The 25,393-nt window shown below is 43.8% G+C and overlaps 1 protein-coding gene across 7 annotated transcripts in view; it reads right to left on the reverse strand.

The window, feature by feature from the left end:
* QKI (QKI, KH domain containing RNA binding) overlaps positions 1 to 25,393 on the reverse strand; it is a 730,493-nt gene that overhangs the window by 435,870 nt on the left and 269,230 nt on the right. The window lies entirely within an intron of this gene.

Genomic DNA, 25,393 nt, shown 5'->3' on the forward strand with positions numbered 1-25,393 from the left:
TTTCCCCACTAGGACAGAGATGCCTGCAGAGATTCCGTGATTGCAATACAAGTTTCGAGGTCCTGAGAGGCCTGCTGCACTGTGACAGCAAGGGCCATTGAGCCCTGCGCATGCATAAACGAGCAAGAGGGGTAACATGGACAGAAGGCCCCATGTGGCCCAGCAAATGGAGCAAAAGGCGGGCAGTCATCTGCCGGATGCTGAGGACAGAGGCTGCCAGCGAGGCGAGGGCAAGAGCCTGATCACGGGGCAAAAACTCCTCTGTCTGCACCGTGTCTAGTCTGGCGCCTATGAAGTCCAGCTGAGGAGACGGGCAGAGGTGAGAATTTGGGTAATTTATCACAAACCCCAAGGCTTGTAGAACCCGCACTGTCAAGGCTAAAGCACTCTGTGCCCCTGCGCGGAAATCGCTCTTGATTAACCAGTCTTCTAGGTATGGGAAGACATGCACCGCACAGCACCTGAGATACGCAGAAACCACCGCCAGGCATTTGGTGAAGATGCGAGGGTCTGAGGCCAACCCAAAAGGCAGCACCTTGTACTGATAGTGAGCCTTCCCCACCACGAAACGGAGGTATTTTCTGTGGCCGGGGAAAATGGCTAGGTGAGCAAAAGCTTCCTTGAGATCGAGGGAACAAAGACAGTCTCCTCTTTTGAGGAGGGGAATCAGCGTACCCAGAGAGACCATCTTGAACTTTTCTCTTGAGAGAATCTTGCACAACGTCCTAAGATGGAGGTTGTAGCGTAAGCCACTGTTCCTTTTTGGAATTAGCAGATACCTTGAATAGAACCCTCAGCTCTACTGTGGGTGAGGAACCGGCTCTACCACGCCTTCAGGAAGGGCGGAGAGTTCCGATTATTGGGCGGACAAACTCCACAATGGACATGGGGGTGAGATTCCTGGGAACTGTCTGAAGTTGAGAAGGTACCCCTAACAGATTATAGTAAAGACCCATCATCGGAAGTGACATCCTCCCAGCGATAGGCAAAGCCAATGCGCCTGCCTCCCACTGGGGGATCCGGCATCAGGGGTGCACTCGACTGACTCGTGCCCTCTCCCTGCCAGTCAAAAGCCTGTAGACGGGGCTTGCTGGGTCGCTGACTGGGGCCTGGGTGCTCACTGCTGGCGAGGGCGGCCCCTGGAGCTAGTGTGTGGCGTGCAAGCTCGGGAGGCTGGAGAATAATACTTCATCTCCCTATAGGACTTCCGGGATCCTGGCCTGGAAGATTTCCTGGCCAAGGTAGGGGCATCAGAAGCACTAGTGGAAAGCTGTTGAAGGGTGTCATGGTGGTCCTTCAATTGCGCTACCACATCCCGGACCTTATCCCCAAACAGGTTGTCACCAGTGCAGGAGAGGTCAGCTAGCTTCTCCTTTACCTCTGGGAGGATGTCAGCAGCTCTGAACCAGGCCATCCTACGGATGCCGATGCCCACCGCAGCTACGCGGGCTGCTGTTTCAAAGACATCGTAGGTGGAGCGCACCTCTTGTTTGCCAGCCTCTAAACCCAGCATGACGATAGCAAAGAGCACCTCCTGTTGCTGCTGAGGCAGACCCTCTACAAGGTCCTGGACTCACTTCCAGAAGTTCCGGTGGTACTGGGTCATATACAGCTGGTAGGCAACAATACAGGTGACCAGCATAGCACCCTGGAAGACCTTTCTGCCCGAGGCATCGAGCTCCCTATCAGGCCGATACAGAAAAACGCACAGGAGAGCTGGCGAGCGCCTGCTCTCCCGGCACGCGCACAGGCCACTCTCCTGGGGGCGCGATTCAGGAGGTGGCCTATGCAAATTAGGGCCCGTGGTAAAAGGAGGTGCTAGGGACACTAGCGCATCCCTAGCGCTTCCTTTTTGATAGGAGCGGTGGCTGTCAGCGGGTTTGGCAGCCGACGCTCAATTTTGCCGACATCGGTTCTCAAACCCGCTGACAGCCACGGGTTCGGAAAACGGACGCCAGCATAATTGAGCATCCGTCTTCCAACCCGCAGACCGATTTTTATTAATTTTTACTTTTTTTTTTTCATTTTGGGGCCTCCGACAATATCGCTATGATAAGCAGTTTTTTACTATCTGTATCGCACAGGAATAACTAATAGGGCCATCAACATGCATTTGCATGTTGCGAGCGTTATTAGTTTCGGGGGGGGGGGGGGGGGGGGGGGGGGTTGGACGTGCGTTTTCAACTTGCTATTACCCCTTACTGTATAAGGGGTAAAGCTAGCGCGTCAAAAACGCACTTCCAAACCTGGGCTAAAGTGCGCTCTGTACTGTATCGGCCTGCATATTCTCATCTAGAGGACACAGGAGCATGGGTACGGAAGCGCCTGGCTTTCTTTAAGGCAGGCTCCATAACCGCTTCTCGAACCCCACAGCGTGCTGCACCAAATAGGTGGCATCTGCCTTCTTGTTAACGGGGGGGATATGGAGATCAGGTGTTTCCACATCCGGAGGAGAAGATCCTTAATGTTGTGGATGGGAACCGCCATGATTTCCTTAGGAGCGTCGACAAACTGAAGCACATCCAGCATTTTATATCGCGCTTCCTCCTCCATAAGTAGTTGGAAGGGAATAGCCTCTGCCATGGCCCTGACAAATCCCGCGAAGAAGAGATCCTCAGGGGGAGAAGCTCGGAGAGGAGGTCATCCGAATATTCCGAGCAATAGTCTTCTCACGGGTCATAGGTTCCTTCCTCCTCACTAAAGCCAGCACAGAACGGGCGAGGAATCCCAGCCCTTGGATCTGAAGGCATCACAGGAATCAATGGTTCCTCCGTCATTGGGGGGACAGAGGGCCGCAGAAGGCTGAAGGACCCAGGCAATGGCTCAGGGAACTAAGGCCTCGGGAACACAGCACCGGCTGAATCTTCCTCCTCCTCAGATCAGATGATAGGAATTGCTCCCGAGAGAGCTATTGGTGGTCGCTGGGGAACCGAAGGTCCCTTGGGCACCAGTTGCATTCGTAGGATGCCTACCAAGACGTCAAAATGCTCAAGCAGAGATGCCAAAATAGACTGCAGAGGCTCTGGCAATGGCATGGGGACTGGAGGCATGGGCAGCTCGACGCTGCGAAGAGCTCTGAACACAGAGGTCTGCACTCTGCAGTCCAACTCCTCCTGAAAGTCCGCTGGGACTCCCGGGTACATTGGAGGATGGGGCCACCTAGGAATGGTGTCTCTTCAGTGGCGGTATGGTGGCCGCCATACCGCACTGGAACCGGAGCTGCGCACTGACAGCAACCAGTGTCTTTGCTTGCGGGACCTCCCACAGTCTTTCCCCGGTGCCAAGAATGGCGGAGGATCCTCATGTCCTGGAAACCAGTGAGATCATGGAGGATCGGTCACAGTTTTCACGATCCTTTGAAGTGGAAAGAGGAATGGCGAGAGGAAGTGTATCAAAGGACTCCCCTCGACCCCGCAGCGTAGACGACTGACGCAGGTGTGGATGGAGCGGACTTTTTAGAATTGAAAATTTTCAACATCTAATCAAGGCGTGCACAACAGCCTTTGGAGGTCATCTGGTCACACAGCTGACACCCTCGGACGTCATGCGAAGCCCCCCGGTAGAGGATACAAATCTCATGCAGATCCATGATCCGAGGGCACTGGGGGCACCGACGAAAGCCAGACATCGCCATGGAAAAATACCTGATGTGCAGTCGATGACTGGTGGCCATCGGGAGGTGAAAGCTGGGAATCAACCACAAGAAGCAGGAAAACAGAAGTTTTAACCTACTGCTCCGAGGAGGCACAGACTGTGAAGGGGGACCCGCGATGAAAACGGGAGAAAGAGACTTCTCTCAAGAAAATAAGAAAAAGAGCAAAGCTCCACGAACCGCGAGACAACTGCATCACGGAAAAAGAGACTGAAGGAGGACCTTGCATGGACGTGCAGATAGTGGCATGCTGAGCATGCTCAGTGTGCTGGTCAAAGCTACTAGAAATTTTGACAAAAGTTTTCTGTGCAGAGTTCCATCAGATGTCACCCACATGTGAGGACTACCATCCTGCTTGTCCTAGGAGAAAATTATTTTTCACTCAATGCACAATTAACCTCTGGAATTTGTTGCCAGAAGAAGTGGTTAGGGCAGTTCGTGTAGCTGGATTTAAAAAAGGTTTGGAGAAGTTTTTGGAGAAGTCCATTAACTGCTGTTAATCAAGTTGACAAAGAATAGCTACTGCTACTACTGGCATTAGCAGCATGGGATCTATTTAATGTTTGGTTACTTGCCAAGTACTTGTAACATGGATTGACCACTGTTGGAAACAGAATGATGGGCTTGATGCACCCTTGGTCTGACTTAGTATGGCAACTTATGTTCTTATTCAGAAACCCAGGAATAAATGGAATACAGCAAGCTCTGGTAGGATAAGGCCTGTGATGAAACACCACCCAATCTCTCCCACCGTTACCCTTACATAATACCTTTCCTGCACTGGATAACAAAGAAGCTGCAAGAATAGAAAATGAAATGATGTCTGAAAGACATGTAGTCTCCAGTGTACCCAGAAATGCTCAATCTTTATCAAATATCAAAACAAAACTGCTTCTGCTGGGAGATTCACCAGAGGAACCAATTTGAGACATGATTTTGATGGAAACAACAGTTAAATGCCTTCAAGGATCCTCAGCCAATAGAAATATCAACCAAACAGTCAACGCAATTACAGAAGAAAGCAGAGACTCCAATACCAATGTTATCCATCTAGGGGATCAATGACCTCACTAGACATGGTATCCTTGCAGTACAGAATGATTTCCATAACCTAGGGAAGAAGATTAGACACTAGCAAAGACCACTGCTTTTTCAGAAGTATTACTTGTTCATGGAAAGGGGAAGGAAAGGCTATGCCATATAGTTAACTTTAATGTCTGGCTCAAAACATGGTGTAAAGCAAGTGGTTTTGGTAATATTGGTGGCTGGTGCCATGTATACTGTAAGGATGGTCTACATTTTTCCTTGGCTAGAAAGAGGATGCTAAGTGAAAAATTTGGAGCATTCATTATCAGACATTTAAACTAGAAGGCAGGGGTGGCAGGACATGGCCAATGAAATTGCCATGTTACCCCCTAAGCAATACAGGAATTGGGAGAAGAAAGCAAAATTAATCAGCTCAAAATAGCAGAAAAGATGGCTAGGAATACCAGCAATCCTAGGGAGAAGAGTTGGAAAGCTATGACCACAATTGCTCATAGTCTGGGGAATAAAATCCTAGACCTGCAGGCCTTAATGGTGGAAGTGGACTTAGACATTGTTGCTCTTCCAGAGACCTGGTTCACTGAGTCTCATGGTTGGGATAATGAAGGACAGAGAGAACAGAAAAGGAGGAGTAGCAGCTCTATGTCAAAAACAATATCCAGGCAAGGGGCATGGGGTAGAGAAGCAGCATGATGGACAGTCCTTAAAAAAGAAAAGATGGTGCTTCCATTTTTACTGGTGTTGTCTACAGGCTTCAAGGGGTGTCCCCTTGTTTCCATTCCCAGACAAGGGATGCCACTGCTCTCCCTGGCACCAGTCCCAAGAATAGTTGAAAGTAGCACTCTCCCTTGGATGTTTGAGGCACGGCATGTCTGACCTCGAGGGAGCCTGACCAGTGTTGTTCCCAGTGATTCTCCAGGTTTCTCACCGGTTTGGGAGTTACCTTGGTATCTCTATCCATGTGGCAGGGTTATTTAACAAAAAAAAAAAAAGATAAAATTTTGGACAAACCACAGGTCATGTTCAGCAAATGCAAAATGAATCCTTTCCCCATACATTCCTTACTAATGACCAACTTTCCTATGGAATATTAGATTGCTGGTAAGGAGTTAAGAATGTTGTTGAGCTGTCAACCATACCTCAAGAAGCCAGCGAGCAGCTAAAGGGGGCAGTGTAGCTGATACACAAAATATCACAGAGCTGAAAACCCTATTTGGTACACGGAGCAAAAGCAAAAATAAGCACAGATCAGATTCAATCTAGCTGAGGGATACAGGGCTGTAGCTTTCAATTTCTAGTCACTCACTAGCATGAAGCTGCGACAGTATTCAAACTGCACAAAGTTCTGTGAGCTCTTCAATCAAGGCTGACCCATAAAACAGACTTGAATGATAGATTTATATTCTCCCTGTATTTCAGTCAGTCTGCCAGGGGAGTAGCAGCAATAATCAGGATTCCACCAAGGAACTAAGCAGCACACAGAGGTTCACTCAGAAGAGGTAAAACATCCTCCTCTTATTTACAGATCAAAAAATTCCTGCCGAGAGATATTACAGTTACCACTTGGGAGACCTCGGCAGTTCATCTGATTCAAAATTGACATTATTATATAATCTTACCATGAATTTGTGTTTCAAAGTCAACTAGAATAGATAGTTTTCAAAAGAACTATAAGGGGGGGGGGCAGGGTTAGAGTCTAAATTCCGGCTCTCAACATCACCAATTTTATCTTTCTGAACTAGGAAAAATGAAAACACTGACTACAAAATGCTTCGTGCAGCTATTTTTTTCAAACTGAGTACTATGCATAATGGTCCAGACTAGCTGTAACTATTTGCTGCTGTGTTACCTGAAATGCTGGTAAAACAGAAATATTGTAAAGTATTCTCATAAGATTTAAAATCTAAAAAGCCCAGCATGTTTTCTACACACTTTCACTAGAAGCATTTCACTGAAGATCCAAGAATTCCATAAAAATGATTTACTCTTCAAAGCAAGTGTCTGATGGGATTACAAAACTATTTACATTCCTATTTCATCAAGGTAGAAAGGTCAGGAGTACTCTGTACAAAAGGCTCTGAATTGTTGTCTAATGACAACATTAATCCAGACTAACCAGATTATCCCTGTGATCTGGGTAAAATAGTCTATATAGCAGGTGTTCATATACTTAAATGTTTTTAATCGGTCAAAATAAAAAAAAAGTTTATTTACAATGTAGCTGAGATTAGAAAGTGTCTCTAAATCTTTTAAATCCATGCTATTTACCTTCAATAGCCTACGCAGTGTGTGAGCGCTTGTACAACAGTGAAACAGCTTTCTAATACCCATGTGAATGCTACGGATTAAACACAAAACCAGACTATTTTCAAGCTCATATTAATACGGGTAATACATACTTTATACAGTGGTAATACAACTCCTCCAGAAGTAAGCTGAATAATAAATGTAAGCGATATTTATGCATCTCATACTTTTGAAATACAATTCCATCAATACAATTACAGTATTTTACTTGCATTCCTATGTGCAAATAGAATAAAATGTAACACTGCAGCTGGAGTTTCAAGCATTTTAATGGATCAAAATAGTAAAAATAATCCAAGATGTATCTAAAGGAAAAAAAGTCATAATTGAACATGAATAGGTATTTGAGGTGAATTTTAAATTTCTTCTATTGGAGGACGCCCTGTTTAGTATGTCACCTGATTTTGTCTTCACATATTGTGAAATTAACAAAAATATATAATTCGTATAGGTTAGGTACATATAGAGCAGATTTTCTATCATCAAAGCAACATTTCAATTTAGATGACCTAAATGTTTGCAATGCTGAAATGCTTACTTCTCCCATTGGGATAAATAGCACTAAAATTTAGCTCTTTATATCCTTTGGAGGAGAAAATAGCTATTAAAAATTATGTGCTTTGTATTAGAAGGATTAGTGTGAACTGGGAAATCTTTGCTATCTCCCTGGTAACCAACTGGTTTTAAACCTCTTCTGGGCCTCCTTGAGGAACAATATCCCTCATGAAATCACAATGGATCCGAGAAGACCCAAGATTGTACCTAAAATACATAATTTAAAAAGGGCACACAAGCTCTTCCAGTCATGGCTGCAAACAGGATTACTCCCACTCAAAGATTGAAAATATAAAACAGTGAAAAGAAACCAGTGGCCCAGCACAGACCGTCAACACACTTCTGAATTTTTATAAAAACAAGCTCAAAAAAGGAGACACCATGCTTTCAGCTCTAATATGAGCATGAATGAGACCCATAGTCATATAGACGGGTGGAATGAAAACACAGAAACCTAACCAGAAAGTATCTCTCCTTACACGGTTATCAGAAATTAAAGATCCAAACCTGAAAACATGCAGAAAGGGTGACATAAAAGCTTGAAATCTTCCAGAAGGAAACGGAGGAAGCACCTTGGCTGACCTCCATAGGAACAAACTGAGCTGAAATACTTCAGGAAAAATCAAAATCCTGAAACAAACAGGGACAGGTAAAACAGAATGAAATCTAAATATTTGACTATTTAGTATATCCAAAAGAATAGGCGCACGGAAGATTTACAGAACAGCTACTACTAGGTGGTTTCCTGAGAACCTCTGAAACAAGGTATATGATATAAAATAGGCCCATAGAAAAGTTCCACAACAGACCCAGAGGGGGAAATCCAGCAAGATCTACTCAGATTCCAAAAACAAAGAATACATCAATCAACAAGTAAGAAAGCAAAAACAAATAGCATGCAACAAATGGAATACTTGGATATACCAAAATCTCAGTATAGAAACAGCATGACATTCCACAAGACTACAAGAACTCCACAAAAATAAGATATAGTTTACCGACCTGGGAACTCAAGCAGCATTACGTTTCTCAGTCAAGATTGCTATCTTCAACAATAATCTAAATTAAATTTAAATTAAAATCCAAGAGATGAATTCTGAGCTTGAGGCAAATTCAGTCAAGTCTAACTACACCTGAAGTAGCATAGAAAAAGGAATATGCTACCCTAAGATCAGGAACAAAAACAAATCCTCAAGCAGGCTAATAAAGAATTTAGCTCCAGTTTAAACAAGTTATATATGATCAAGATATGGAGAAGAAACATTCTGGAACTAGAAACTATACCTTTTACTCAGGAAGGCACAAAATTTACTTTAGAACTACCTCCTAATTTAAAAAAATAGGGTATACTAAAAGAATAAAATTCTTCCACAGTATATCTGACCATACTGTAGTACAAATGACTAGAAAAAGCATTCCCAGATCCCTCAAAAACAATGAAATATGGGGCTTAATTTGTGAGGGATCAGTCTGGAACACAGTTCAACCTCTTCTTTTCAGACTGAAGAAGCAGAGCAGCAGGAGTGTTCTGATCCAGCCTATACCCTCCAGGCCAGAGGTGGGCAAACATTTTTGTGCTGGGGCCACATTACAAATTATTGAGCACAACTAGGGCTGGATGGTAGGGCGGGGCATGGCAGGGCAAGGGGGTGTGGCAGGAGGTCATCGACACAGCAGTCGAATCTCCACCACTTGCTGCATTTCAGTATTCAACAGGCTTGAACGCCATCATTTTTAGCTGCCAAGGAGCCCCTTCAATCATGAATCCCCAGCCACTACCAAAATTGAAAAAACTTCAACCCAGCAGGTACAAGGCATTTTCCCAACTAGCAGACCATCTCGCCTCAGTCACAAATGCAAGCAATAAAGTATAAATAGTACGGTGCAGACAAAAAATTGGACTAGAAACCACTAGAAGCCAGACTCTCATGCAATGCAATAAATCAAAAACAGAAATATCGGGGGCGCTCTAGAGCAGCGACGAAGATGGCTGCCTAATCTCGTGGCTCCGCACAATCTCAGAACTATCATCTGGAAAAAGCCACATTGCTCTCGCACTTAAGTTGTCAGAAATCTCTACTCAACTTTTAGAATGACTACCCCCAAATCTGGGAAAATAGAGGCTGCCTTCGCGGCATCCTCGGGCTCAAAACGAGCAAAGCAAGATCCGCCATCACCAGAGAAGCTGCCAACACCCAAAGCAATGGCGTCGGCGGATTTAGTCCTCTCAGAACTGAAACTGAAAGATATGACTCAACTTAACAGACACAACGTTGGCTATCCGCAGAGATTTGCCATCTATGGCGCAGCAGATGTCAAACTTTCAACTGAGGCTGGATGATGTGATGTCACAAAACTCTTCGTTGCTACTGGCCAGCACGCCGCTCCCTCGCGTGATTCGCGATGTAGAGAAATTACAACAGGACTTTGAAGATCTATCCAACTGAAACCGCCGCAACAATATCAGAGTCCTCGGCGTCCCTGAGGGCGCCGAAGGAACTGACCTGATGGACTTTCTATCAAATCTGGTGTACTACTGTTTGCAGGTAAAATTTGACCACCCATTCGAAATCGAAAGGGTACACAGAGTGCTGTCTCGGCCTCCTCGTAATACCAAATATCCCCTGCCTATAATATTCAAAGTGTTGCGATACCCTCAGGCACTTACCATTCTCAAGGCGGCTCAAAATAAGACTCCAAATAATTTTCAAGGCAATTCGCTTATTTTTCTCCCAGACTTGGCAAAAACCACGGCCATTAGGAGGAAAGCCTTTTTGGCCTTGCGCCTTCGACTGCAAGCCCTAGGGGCGAAATACGGCCTATTATATCCAGCTCAAATAAAAGTTACCTGCAATAATCAGACTAAATTGTTCCACCAGCCAATAGAACTTGAAGTTCCTTTTGTCACAAGAACACAGACAGGGTTTGGTCACTTGAACATCCGATTATTTCATTTTTCTTTTTTTTAATTAACTTTCAAATAACATGAACAGCGAGTTCCTAACTCTAACAGAGCTCACTACTTTTTAAGTGAGCCTCTTTTTACTCCCTTTCTCTCGCTTTTGTCTTGAGAAACTCATTTTTCCTATGTGACAACTGCGACAACTTACTCCACTATATTTGTCTTGCTGGGTTTTTTTCTTTTAAAACGTTTTGATACGCAAGTTGAGCTACGAGATTTTGCTAGCCACTGGCCCGCCCTGAGGCTCTTTTTGGTACATGGTGCCCTTTTTGGCGCTACTTGAACTATTATGCTTGCTCTTTTTTCCACTTCCTAATTTTTGCTTTTTATTTTTCCTCTTTGCCTTTTTTTCTCTGTCAAGTTACTCTCACTATGACCTCACCATGCTACTCCTTATAGCTATGCAGAGAGTGGAAGCCGAAGCCGATCATAATCAAATAATTGTTTTCATTTTTCCATCATGGCATCAAACATTGGATCCATTATGACTGTTTCTCTGCATGTCAATGGCTTTTCACACCCCAACAAGCATAAGAAAATACTGGCTTATCTGCAATCTCTTCATATGGACATCACCTTTATCCAAAAAGCCCATCTCTCTTCATCTGAATCGCTTAAATTAAAACAATGGGTAGGTCAAGTTTTATATAGCCCTGATCTACACAAGAAGAGAGGAGTAGCTATTCTACTGCGTAAATGATTGGGAGCTCAGATAACTCATCATGCTGTAGATCTAGATGGCCAATGGATCTTAGTTCAGATAACCATCGCTACAGAGTCCTTTACCCTCCTCAACCTATATGCCCCAAACGCAGATGACCCTGATTTCTTCCATACTGTTTTTGCACAACTACTGATTACAGATTCCTCAAATTGTATCATTGGAGGAGATTTTAATCAACCACTGGATCCTTTCTTAGATAAAAAAAAAATCCACCGTCAGGCCTTCTATCTCTAAATCATGCAGAGCATTACAGCATCTTATCACATCTCTTGGTCTGTCCGACCCGAGGCGCATACTACACCCCACAGACATAGACTTTACATTCTATTCCTTTCCACACTCATCATATTCTCGAATGGACTACTTCCTCATTTCCCATAAGATGGTCCCCAAGTTAGTCAGCTACTATTTGTTCCATCTTGATATCAGACCACGCAGCGGTGATGCTCACCTATTGCTACATTCCTCTATATAAGTGGATAAACAGTGGCGCTTCAACTCAACCTTGCTGGCTGATGCATCCTTTATGGACACTTTCAGGATTAAAATTTCAGATTATTTCCGATTTAATAACACTTCTGATGTCTCGGAAATGTTGATATGGGCGGCCTTTAAAGCTACCATACGAGTGACGTCATTAGCTATAGCTATACTATCCGGCAAAGGAAAATCCAAAGAGCTGCTTTAAATGCTCTCCAGGCAGAAGTTACTTATCTCAAAAAAACTCATATGGCTTCCCCAACGCCTTATTCTCTGAACTCTCTACTTAAAGCCCGATACCAATACAATCAACTATTGAGTACACAAGTAAACTTAAGCTTCTTTCAGACCAAGGCTCTTTATTATGCTGAAAATAATAAATGTGGCATTTACTGTCTTCCTATCTTAAAAAACGGAAAGAGAAAAGCATATAGTCAAAATTTCGTCTCCCTCTGGTCAAATTTTAACTTCGGATGAAGAAATTCTACAAGCCTTCCGAGACTTCTATGCTAATTTATATCAGTCAAACAGCAGCATCTAGTAATGTCATCAGTCAGTTTTTATCAAAGCTCTCCCATCCTTCCCTCACTGAGGCTCCAAAAAACTTTACTGGATAACTCTCTCTCTCCAGAAGTAGTAAATTTGGCCATCTCATCTCTCTCTAGTAGAAAGGCATCGGGTCTCGATGGCTTCACATCTTACTTTTACCATGCCTTTAAGAAAGATGTCATCCCGCACCTGCATGCTTATTTCTCCTCAGTGCTTTCCCAACCTACTGCAACCTCCGCCTTCACCAAAGCTTGCATAGTGGTGCTTCCGAAGCCAGGTAGAGATGATACAAATATATCCAACTATAAGACTCTCTCATTATCGAACACAATTATAACATTTTTGCAAAAGGTTTGACCACTAGGCTTTCCCAGCATATGTGCTCTCTCATCCACTCTGACCAATCAGGATTTATTAAAAATAGACATGCTGCTATAACCACCGCTTTTTCATATTCAAGAATATGTTCTTTCAATTAAGTCACCTGTGGTTGCCCTCATTAGACACGGAAAAAGCCTTTGATTGTGTCGAATGGAATTTTTTGTTTGATACACTTCGTTGGTTCAGCTTCGGCCCTAATTTTTTGTCCTGGTTACAATTTCTTTACCATTCCCCGTCAGCATTCCTATATATCATTATTCGGGCCACTAACTCCTTTTCTTTGTTTAGAGGTATGCGGCAAGGTTGCCCTCTCTCGCTGCTACTATTCAACCTAGCTTTGGAACCATTACTTCTAGCTATCAGGCAACAGAATGCAATAGGAGGAGTGACTATGGGACCGGATACCTTTAAACTGTCTGCATATGCTGATGTTCTTTTCCTACTTACAGGTCGATACTGTAACGTGCGGTTGAAGATTTCCCGTCTGTAACGTGCTGGGAGCGCACAATTCGGACGCGTAAGGCGATCCAGTCTCCAGTTTCACGCGTCCTTAGCGCTTCTTAAAACAGACGCATAACCCTTTCCGCACGCAGCATGTATATATGATATGTAAATGAACGAATTAGCTGTATAATGAAGGAATTAGCTATTCCCCTCCGATACTGTGACGCACGCTCAGATTATCTCCTTTGTAACCCGCTATTTTGCCGCGTCCTTAACCTGTTAGTTTACCGCCTACCCTCTACTTGGTGTTAGTGTGGTGTTCGAAAATTAAAACGGGAATAAAGTGTAAAAAAATGGGGGCGATTTCGGCGCTCAAGGCCCCGTCCGGTCTCTGGTGCAGCCCCAGTCCTGTCCCCCCCTCCCGAAGCAAAAAAAAAAAAAAAAACCCGAAAAAGTAGCAAGGCTCGGGCCTGCTACGGTAGTCCCTTCTCCCTTCCTCCCGATTTTGGCGCTCAAGGCGGCCGGGTGGGCGTGCATTCATCCAGGCAGAGGGAGCCGGCGGCGAAAGCGGCCTCCGGCTCCCTCTGCCTGGATGAATGCACGGCCCCCGCCGGCAGTGAATGAATGCCCATGCAATTTCGGCGCTCAAGGCCCCGTCCGGTCTCCGGTGCAGCCCCAGTCCTGTCCCCTCCTCCCGAAGCAAAAAAAAAAAAAACGAAAAAGTAGCAAGGCTCGGGCCTGCTACGGTAGTCCCTTCTCCCTTCTCCCGATTTCGGCGCTCAAGGCGGCCGGGTGGGCGTGCATTCATCCAGGCAGAGGGAGCCGGCGGCGAAAGCGGCCTCCGGCTCCCTCTGCCTGGATGAATGCACGGCCCCCGCCGGCAGTGAATGAATGCCCGTGCGATTTCGGCGCTCAAGGCCCCGTCCGGTCTCCGGTGCAGCCCCAGTCCTGTCCCCTCCTCCCGAAGCAAAAAAAAAAACAAACCGAAAAAGCAGCAAGGCTCAGGCCTGCTACGGTAGTCCCTTCTCCCTTCTCCTCTCCTCCCGATTTCGGCCCTCAAGGCGGCCGGGAGGAGAGGAGAAGGGAGAAGGGACTACCGTAGCAGGCCTGAGCCTTGCTACTTTTTCGGTTTGTTTTTTTTTTTTTGCTTCGGGAGGAGGAGACAGGACTGGGGCTGCACCGGAGACCGGACGGGGCCAGGGCAGGTGAGCGGGGGCTGGGGGAAAGTTTGCCGAGCATCGGGAAACATAACTGTCCACTTCCTGGTACCTGACATTTGAAATGACAGATACCAGCGCGGCAGTGAAGTGTTAGGCCCGCGAACCCAGGATACTGTATAGGCGCTCTATACAGTAAAATGGGTTGCGCGGGCCTAACGCTTGCCTAAGGCTTCGCAGCCGCAGCATGCATTTGCATGCAATTTGAAGAGAGTATCGAGCGGTAGGTGAAGAGAACTGTGCGTGCGGGGAACGAGGGTGCGCCTGACACTGCCGCACTGTTTCTACCGCGGCCTTAGAGTATCGATCTGTTAATCCTAAATCATCACTTTCTCACTTATTGGCTTTAATATCTTCTTACTCATATTTCTGGCTATAAAATAAATTGGCATAAAACTGAGATGCTCCCCTTAAACTCCTTGGGGGCTTTAGTAGACCTCTCTCACTACCCGGGTATAAGATTCTACATGGATAGCTTGACCACAATCACTCAATGTGAATCGACTGTATTGCAGCAGTTGCGTGATGCCTCTTTACAATGGTCCCATCTATATCTCACCTGGTGGGGAAGACTTGATATCATCAAAATGGTTCTTGCTCCTAGGGTAAACTACATCTTATCCATGATTCCCATCTTTTTTTCTAGAGATTTTTATCAACAAGTGGACAGACTTAACACACTTCCTGTGATGTAATAAGCCTCCTCGTATCGCATTATCCAAGCTAAAGGCTAGGAAACAGAGTGGTGGGGTCAATTTTCCGGATTTTTATCTATACCATCAGGCATTTATTCTAAAACAAGGTTATCACCTCTACAAACATTGGTACACATCGATTGATCATCCTCGCTGGTTTATCCATCGAACAACTCCTCCTTCTCCCCTACCCACCAGAAACTTTCCCAGGTATGTCGCTTATCCCCAGACATGCTTCCAACCCTATCCTATGGTCCTTACACCGGGCATTTTCAGAGTTTGATCACAATCTTCCGCCTGACACCTACCCGTGGCAAGTGTCTAAGTTTACCCCAATATGGCATAACCCTATGATAACAGTGGGGGGACATCCACTCCATTGGCCAATATGGCAGCATAAAGGAATTTGGATTCTTTCCTCTGTGATACAGGACAACGTCTTGCTCCCTTTTGCTATGTTAAGAGAAAAGTTTTCCTTACCTACATCTCAGTTTTATGCCTGGCTACAATTACATAATGCAATACAAACTATTTATATGCCTAATATATCTAACGATGACTTGCCTTTTATTTTTACGATTTACCAGGAATATGGTACCCTAGGACATCTGGCCTCTAGATTATATAAGCTTCTTAAATCTTTCTCCCTCACGGTATATACAAGGCCTATATCCGTTGTGGTTATCTGAAGTTACTGATATATCTAGCCCAGTGAAATGGGATTATATTTGGAATGTTTCTACTCGCATTTCACTATCTTCCAGCCTAACCCAGACCTCTTTTTTTGTGTTCCATAGTGTGGTTTGGACTTCATGGAAACTATACCAAGGGGGTCTGCTTAATTCACATGAATGTTGGACCTGCTCAGCTACTAAAGCCACCCTATCACATATGCTCTTCTTATGCCTCTATGTCCATACTTTTTGGCAACAAATCTGGACCACTATTTCATCAATAATTGGTCTTGACCAACCTATAGCTTACTCTATAGTTATACTCCGAGGGGGGCGAACCAGTCTTTAGATCTTCCCATTTCTCACCTTAAACCTTTAGATTTTTTCATAACTGTAGCGGTGCACAACATTCCGGCTAACTGGAAGCATGGTGATCTGCTTTCTGAACATTTATGGTGGAACTCAGTTTGTTTGTACAGTAAATATGAAAAAGCAATGGCGATTAAGTTCAATAGAATGATATCCTGGATGCAGGTGTGGAAGCCTCTTGAAATATATATCGATTCAGTCTAATAACTGCTTATGCTTGGATCGGCAACTGGCTCTCACTCTTCGCTCTAACTCCCCTTTTTCTTCATGCTCTTTTTCTTATTTTAAAATAAACATTGTCTTTCTGGTATTTTTTTTGCAATATGTTAAACCATTTACACCTTGATGCCATTTCTGTACTTATGTTTTGAATTCTCAATAAAAAGAATTAAACAAAAAAACCAAAACAGAAATATCACCATTCCTCATAAAATAAAGTCAAGAAATATAAATCTACAGCAGCAGTGAGGAAACCACACAAATAAAAAGCATATTTCAGGGATAACGTGATGCCATGGTAGGAGCAGGATGTATTTTAGCTCTGCTCCCAGGACCTATCCACTATCCACCCTTATAACCAGACATCCTACTTGACCGGTACAGATTTTCATCTCGCTATGCTGTGTGATCATTTTGGGTTGTTTTGGGAGGCTTGGACGCTGGGATGACCACCAAAACTACCCACAAGAAGGATAAGATGAAGGCCATTGATTCTAAGACAGTGGAATGAGAGGAAGAATGAGGGACGGGGGATGGCATGCACAATACAGAAGTGATCAAAGCGGTGACTGCCACAGTAACGAAAACCTTGGATGTAAAATTTGAGCAAGCTTTTGCAAAATTTGAGGAAATTGTGGCTTCAGTGGATGCTGTGATCTGACAGGTGAGTGCTGTGGAAAGGCACTAGGAATAGCCTAATGGTTAGAGCAGTGGGCTAAGAATGAAGAGACCAGGGTTTGAGTCCCACTGTCGCTCCTTGTGACCTTGGGCAAGTTACTTTACCCTCCCCTGCCTCAGGTACAAAAACTTAGATTGTAAGCCCTCTGGGGATAGGGAAATGCCTACAGTACCTGAATGTAAACAGATGTGATATCTCAGATTGAATATCTGTATATAAAAAATAATAAATAAATATCTGATGCGGAAGATGGTGTGCATGTGACGGCAATGGCCGATAAAGACTTGCAGGCTAAGATGTCGTGGCTGGACGATAGGTTTGAGGATTTGAAGAACAGACCCCGCCGCAATAATTTGAAGTTGGTGGGTGACCTGGAGTCAATCACTGCCACGGAGCTTAGAGGATTTCTTGTAATTATCCATCCCTGGGACTGATAATTGAAAAAGCGCACTGTCTGGGGCCGATTTGGAAAACCAAGGTAGGGTTTGGATCGTTATAACCCGATTTTGGAATTTTATACATGAAATAGCTATTTTGCAAGCAGTGCATCGGGGCTCCCAGCTGAAGGTGGGCGAAAACAGGGTCTTAATATTCCAGGACTATTGGGTGAAAATGATGGGTCTGCAACGAGCATTTTCTCCCATATGTACTTTGCTGTAGGAACGTAAAGTCTGCTTTGCCCTACAATATCCGGCAAAGCTGAAAGTAACCTGTGAAGGAAAGACCTCCTATGCTATGCAAGGTGAGGACCAGGTGTTTCTGGATTCTTTGCCTGGGGTTGAGTGATACGGCTCTGCTGTCTTTTACCAATGAGACTGCCTTCACTGGTAATTTAATACAAATTTAATATAAATGTATTTTGTATGATGGATGCATCAGTTCTGAATTCTTCTACTTCCCTTTCCTCAATGGAGTGAAATTTGCTCCAGTTTGAATGCACGGTTTGCCTTGTTGTGCTGAAGTGAATGCATGGGAGGGGTGTTGTGTACATTTTTCTCCTTCCTCTATCTGAGCACTGCTCATACTGAACTATGGCTGTGGCATGGGCTCTGGTATTTGTTTTGACATGTTTATCTTTTTGGATGTGGATTGTCTCCAGATACCCCTCTCCTTTTAACATTCTTTTTTTTTTTTGACCTGTCACAGTGGTAGCCAAAAGACTGTGGCTCTTTACTTAGTTATTGAGTTTCCTAATTGTTTGCAGCTCACAACTTGGGTGGGTGGACCTCTTGGCATTTCATATTGATTTCTTTCTCTTGAGATATGGGGGGGTTGAAGGGGATGTATAAGCGTAAAGGGCAGAGGGTAGGGGAAGGAATAGGATGGGGGAAGGAATGGGGCTTGGGAAGAAGGTTGAAACTGGGGAGGGGAAGTGGGAAGAGGTTACATGAAGCAAAGTTTTTATAGGTTTTTCTTCAGGGCAGTTTGGCAATCAGGGGTTGCAGAGCACTTCTGCTGATGTGAAATGGGGTCAGTCCTAGGCTTGGGGGAAGGATCCCTATTGAATGTTTACTGGTTATCTTGGATCCTGTTTTTGGACAAATGAATGTCTAAGGAAGATTTTAGAGTGACATCGTGGAATATAGTGGGTCTAGTTCCCCGATTAAGATCTTGAAAGTGTTGGCAAAAAATCAGGCAGATATCGCTATTATAAAAGAAACATCTGAGTGATAAAGAGCATGGTAAACTGGCCATATGGTGGGTGGGGAATGCTTACTGGGTTTCGTCTAGTTCCAATAAGGCTGGGGTGGATATCCTGATACATAAGTCACTGCCATTTCAAGTCCAGGCTCAAATTAAGAACCATGGAGACTGGTATTTGATCCTTCAGGGCTCTTTGAATGGGGAGTTTCTAGAGTTACGTAATATATAGGACTATTTTATTTGTTTATTTATTTATTAAGGATATTCTTATGAGGTTACAGTGTTTGGGCGGGGGTCCCATCTTTTTTTGGGGGGCAGGGGTCCCATTTTTTTTTTGGGGGGGGAGACTTGAATAGTTTATCCCACTATTGACAAATCTCATTGCCTGTCTGGGGATTGGTTAGCAAAACAAAGGGGATTCGTAGCTTTGTGAATTATTAGATTTTTTTTTGGATGCATGGAGAATTTTACATCCTAGAGAATGAGATTTCAAGCATGTCTCTCAGGCACATGCCACTTAACAGTAGGTCCCGGCAAGGTTCCTATCTGCGAGACTGCTCTGGGAGTATTAAAAATGTTGAAGATTGCGCCTGAAGAAAGAATTGCAATCTCTAGAAAACTTCTACCCACAAAAAGGTAGAATCATCCAATCCAGGAGGTACTTGAGGCGTACTCACTGAGCTACCATCCCCTGCTGAGGAACCAGTTAGGAGAGTACCAAAATCAGGCGTCCCACCTGAGCCATCTGCACCCAGGCAGTCGATTGCCTAAATACTATAATACAATCAATCATCTCCAAATAATCTTCTCAAAAATTGACTTTTGCAACGCGCTTATTGGGCTCCCAGCAAATTCCATCAAACCCTTACAGATGTTGCAAACGCCACAGCAAGGATTCTGACTAAGACCAATAAAGGAGACCATATCACACCCATCCTAGGAACCTGCATTGGCTCCCAATCAAGTTCAGAATCATGTACAAAGTCCTTATGGTCCTACACAAAGCCATCCACAATACTGCTCCACTGAACCTTAATATCCCACTTCGTCCGCACTTACCCTCCAGACCAGTAAGATCTGCCTACAGAGACACTCTCGTCATTCCCCCCGCAAAAAACACATTAAGGAAACGAGCTCTTTCCACAACTGGCCCGCAGCAATGGAATGCTCTCCCACCAGATCTTTGGCGTGAACAATGCCCGATTACCTTCAAAAAAAGACTCAAAACCTGGCTATTTGAGCAAGCTTTCCCTTAATTTCACTCGAGCCTTCCACATCCACTCTTCAGAAGATGATTTCCGTGTACAGGTCCACTGTGTACATGACACTTTCAATTTTGCAGGTTCCCTAGACAAAAGACTTTTCAGCTTTTTAGGTACCCTTTAGGTACAATCAATTTGTTCAGTTCTTTATCCTCCGGCTCTCCGGAAGAGCCCATTCTTCTTTTGCCCGGTTGATCCCAGTTTAATGTATCCCTTGTGATGTAATGCATTCTTACATGCCAGTTCACGTTCTATTGTAAACCGAAGTGATGTGTACTTTTTTACATGAATATCGGTATATAAAAATACTAAATAAATAAATACAAAAACATAATCCACAATGTAACACAAGATCAACAAATAAAGCCTTGCTAGCTATCCCCTCAGTCACAACTGCCAATCTTACTACAGTAAGAGAAAGAGTGGTCTTGATAGCTGGACCACATCTGTGGAATACCTTACCAGAAAACCTAAGGTTACAAAACACAAACCTTTTTTAAAAAACTACTCAAAACATGGCTATTTCAACAAGCCTACAAAGATGGCATAGGTTAAACACCAACATACGCATCACCTCAGCCTCCATAACCCCTCAAATATAATATGTATATAGCAGGCACTTTTGAGGCTCCTAGGGCACATATGAGTTAGGAATTTCACATTCTCTGCTCTCACACTTAGCCATGAAGGCACACTATTTAGTCTCCCGCCCTCTTTCCCTCCATTTATACAGTCATGTTATGACATTCTAATCAACTCTAGAGAAATACCAAAGTTATCGTCTCAGATGACAATCACTATATATTGAACTATTATCACTAGAAAATGTTATTTTGCCTTTCACAATCAATATTATCACTGTTAAACGTTATGTTGCTATTTTCAACGTACAAACCTTTACTGTTATTACTGTAAACGTTGTTATACCTGTAAACCGTAGTGAAGGCTAGTACCAAACTTCGGAATATAAAAGCTCACAAATAAATAAATATCCGGCTGGGAACATAAGAACATAAGAAATTGCCATGCTGGGTCAGACCACGGGCCCATCAAGCCCAGCATCCTGTTTCCAACAGAGGCCAAAACCAGGCCACAAGAACCTGGCAATTACCCAAACACTAAGAAGAACCCATGCTACTGATGAAATTAATAGCAGTGGCTATTCCCTAAGTATAATTCATTAATAGCCATTAATGGACTTCTCCTCCAAGAACTTATCCAAACCTTTTTTGAACCCAGCTACACTAACTGCACTAACCACCTCCTCTGGCAACAAATTCCAGAGCTTTATTGTGCGTTGAGTGAAAAAGAATTTTCTCCGATTAGTCTTAAATTTGTTACTTGCTAACTTCATGGAATGCCCCATAGTCCTTCTATTATTCGAAAGTGTAAATAACCGAGTCACATCTACTCGTTCAAGACCTCTCATGATCTTAAAAACCTCTATCATATCCCCCTCTCCAAGCTCAACAGCCCTAACCTCTTCAGCCTTTCCTCATAGGGGAGCTGTTACATCCCCTTTATCATTTTGGTTGCCCTTCTCTGTACCTTCTCCATCGCAACTTTATCTTTTTTGAGATGCAGCGACCAGAATTGTACACAGTATTCAAGGTGCGGTCTCACCATGGAGCGATACAGAGGCATTATGACATTTTCCGTTCTATTAACCATTCCCTTCCTAATTCCTAACATTCTATTTGCTTTTTTGACTGCTGCAGCACACTGAGCCGACGATTTTAAAGTATTATCCACTATGATGCCTAGATCTTTTTCCTGGGTGGTAGCTCCTAATATGGAACCTAACATCATGTAACTACAGCAAGGGTTATTTTCCCTATATGCAAAACCTTGCACTTGTCCACATTAAATTTCATCTGCCATTTGGATGCCCAATCTTCCAGTCTTGCAAGGTCCTCCTGTAATGTATCACAATCCGCTTGTGATTTAACTACTCTGAATAATTTTGTATCATCCGCAAATTTGATAACCTCACTCGTCTTATTCCTTTCCAGATCATTTATATATATATATTGAAAAGCACCGGCCCAAGTACAGATCCCTGAGGCACTCCACTGTTTACCCTTTTCCACTGAGAAAATTGACCATTTAATCCTACTCTGTTTCCTGTCTTTTAACCAGTTTGTAATCCACGAAAGGACATCGCCTCCTAGCCCATGACTTTTCAGTTTTTGTAGAAGCCTCTCATGAGGGACTTTGTCAAACGCCTTCTGAAAATCCAAATACACTAAATCTACCGGTTCACCTTTTCCACATGTTTATTAACCCCTTCAAAAAAATGAAGCAGATTTGTTAGGCAAGACTTCCCTTGGGTAAATCCATGTTGACTGTGTCCCATTAAATCATGTCTTTCTATATGCTCTACGATTTTGATCTTGAGAATAGTTTCCAGGCTTAGTGAAATCAGAGGAAGGCAATTCTCCCTGAACCTCCACACAGCGCTTACACAAGTTAGCAGGCACTCCTGACAGATGCCCGAATATGACAGGCAGTGCAAAGAGAAAGGCACTTAGGTTTCTTAAGCATAGGCGCCATAATGGCCGACAGTGCGCTTGAAGGGCGGCTGAAGCTGTGCATCTAACTTTTTTTTTGTCCAAAAATACTAGGCATCCCACACTTAGGCGTCTCAATAATGAGCGCCGTAAAACAATTTAAATGCACAATAAAAACTGTTGCGCACAGGTTAACGTACGGCCACTTAAGACTCTGCTTAACAGACGCACATAATACAAGGCCTGACTAGGTGTCCAAAAACAGGACAGCTAGACACACATGCCGAACTGACAATTCTGTAGATGGCAGCCTTAGAAAGCATGCAAAATGCTGTTGCGGCCTACCATGCGGCACGCAGCGAAAAAGCCTCAGAGTGTGGCCTAGCCTACAGAGGCTGCTCAATCCACCAGACTGTCCACGTCCCTCAACCTCCCACAGAGTGGGATAAACATCGGTACAGCGCGCCGAGCACGGAGACTGGGAAAAAGGAGGAAGCCCTATACTAGAAAAGCCTCATTTTACATCTATGTTCACATGCACGCACATACACACTCACATATATATTTTTTAAACTTACGTGAGCTTGGCCTTGCCTGGCTGAGTAAAGAGACGGTCTCTAGCTGCAGGAGGAGGGCATATGCTATCACCATCACGCTCGACTTCCTGTACCCACTGCCTTTCAGCTGCTTAAGCAGCCAAATCCATGCTGGCTGAAAAACCAGCTACCGGACCATGGCACTCATCGGATGGACCATGGAAATCACCTCAGGAATTCTCAACTATGGGAGGGATCTTTTGTTATCACCACAGGAGAGCGGTGTGAATATAATATCCTTAATTCTTTTTCAAAATGAGGCAATCCCCAGTAGGGAGATGCACGTCCACCATCTACTGGAGACAGAGAATACTGGCAGGCTGATGTCACTGCAGGGGTATATATACTGTGACATCAGTTTTCTCTGTCTCCATCTGCTGGTAGAGGTGCATAACCCACGTGTTCAGGATTCATCTGACTGGATGCTAAGAAAAAGAAATAAACTTGTGTAAAAGGAAATGTAATTTTAGATAAAGCCTCAAAAAACTGTAGTGGCAAGTAGAGGGAAACTGACCTTTTGTCGAGTGGATGAAAAAAAAAAAAGACTAAAGGATTCACACGGCAAATCCTGCACATGCTAAGCAAGGTTTTTTTTCTACTAAGATAGAGTATGCAGACAGGGCACTGTAAGATGTCACCACACACTTGTGTGGCTGACTTCGTTCCTGCTTCTCCACAGAGAATATGGTTTATCCTACAAGCCAAAACTAAATCTTAGGAGGATATATTTGGTGTGTACAAGTTGACTTTTTTCATCAGTTTTTAAATGACAAAAATGACTAATCTTCACAAGGTGTAATAATTGGGGGGGTTATATTACACTGACCATCAATCCTTTCAGAACACAATTAGAAGATTTTATTAAAGAAACTAGCAGGCATTCTCCCTTCTTGGGGAATTATGAATACTGCCTGTGCAGAAAGGATAAAATATCCAAACAAGGAACTGTATCTGGATTTCCTGTACAGCAGCACTACCACAGGCCAGGCCTCCTCCTCTCTTAACGCTCCACCAAACCATTTTCTAAAGAATAATCAACTTTTCAGTTACTCCAGTGGTGAACCCATCTGCTTATCGTTCAATTTCACTGGGACATAAAACCAATGAATGACAAGGTGCTGAATACATTATGCCTATGAATTCTGTACATTCATTCCACACACACACACACATTAAAAACATCTGAATGGTTTGGGTGATCTGGGTTCAGATCCTTTGTCCATCATGACAGATGAGGCCTGAATGCAAAGTAGAAGTGATGCAATCAAAGTCTGGGGCGTTGACAAAGATGGCTGCCATCACAACTGGCTTAACCATTATGCAAACTAGGTGGGAGCCCAAAAAGCAGCTGCAATCACAGCAATAGTGCTGTTTTGGTATGGCAGGTTTACTATATAGGTTCTGAGTCTCGTTTTTGCTGTTTTTTGTGTTACTTCACAAAGTGACTAGTAATAGAGAAAGTCTGAGTCACTGTTTCTGAGGTGACACCAGAATTTGATTTTTTTTTAATCTTTTCAGTAGTAAGGGGAAACATCCTAGTTCATTCTACCAATCATTCCAGAAATTACCTATGATATGGATTTCTTTTCATTTATACATTTCTTGATGTTATTTACAATTTATGCACAAAAACCATAGATGATGCATTCAGACTCTGCAACATATCTGAAAAAAATATATATATATAATCAAAAGTTTTAAAAGTCTGATGTCCAAGTTTGTATTTTTACAAGATCATTCTGGGAGATATGCTCAGTTTAATTATCAAGATCTAGGAAAAGGGGGTACTGGGTCCTGAAAGTTAATTAGGGGGGGGGGGGGGAGAAAAAGCTGAAGGTTTATCTAAAGTGCCTAATACCATTTCATCAGAACTGGCTGCTACACTACTATGGTGGTCCCTACCTACCGAAGAACAGCACCAAGAACACTCATCAGAGATGGTGCCGTCCTAGTCTGCAAGGGTTCTCTACAGTAACCGGGACAAGCCACCTGGGAAAATGAGTTTCTAGATGTGATGGTGTGGAGAACAGATTGTTTGTATTTTGAACCACAACCATCTCACAGAAGGGGTTTTTTGGGGTTTTTTTGTTTGTTTTTTTTAAGGCCATTTGGCCATGTTGGCTCTTGAAAAATTCCCCCAAAACATACTCACCAGGGACAAAATGCACTCTCCATGTACTCCTCAACCATTGCCTACTTCCTCTTTTTTTTTTTGGGGGGGGGGGGGGGGGGGAGAAGGAGTTTTAGTTACTGCAAAGTATATTTATCTTCTAGCAAGTGCACACCCCTAACTTCACTTCCTTTCCTATCTACTCCCCCGAGTCCTCATTTTTCTCTTCTTTCCACCTGCTGCAAGCCCTGTCTTCTTGTGCCCCAATCAGGTAAAAGTTTCCAACTACTGTTCCCAGGGGCTTCAACTGGTGCCAAAAA

This window comes from Rhinatrema bivittatum, chromosome 3, assembly GCF_901001135.1.
Source record: "Rhinatrema bivittatum chromosome 3, aRhiBiv1.1, whole genome shotgun sequence".
In the NCBI taxonomy this organism is placed as follows: Eukaryota; Metazoa; Chordata; class Amphibia; order Gymnophiona; family Rhinatrematidae; genus Rhinatrema; species Rhinatrema bivittatum.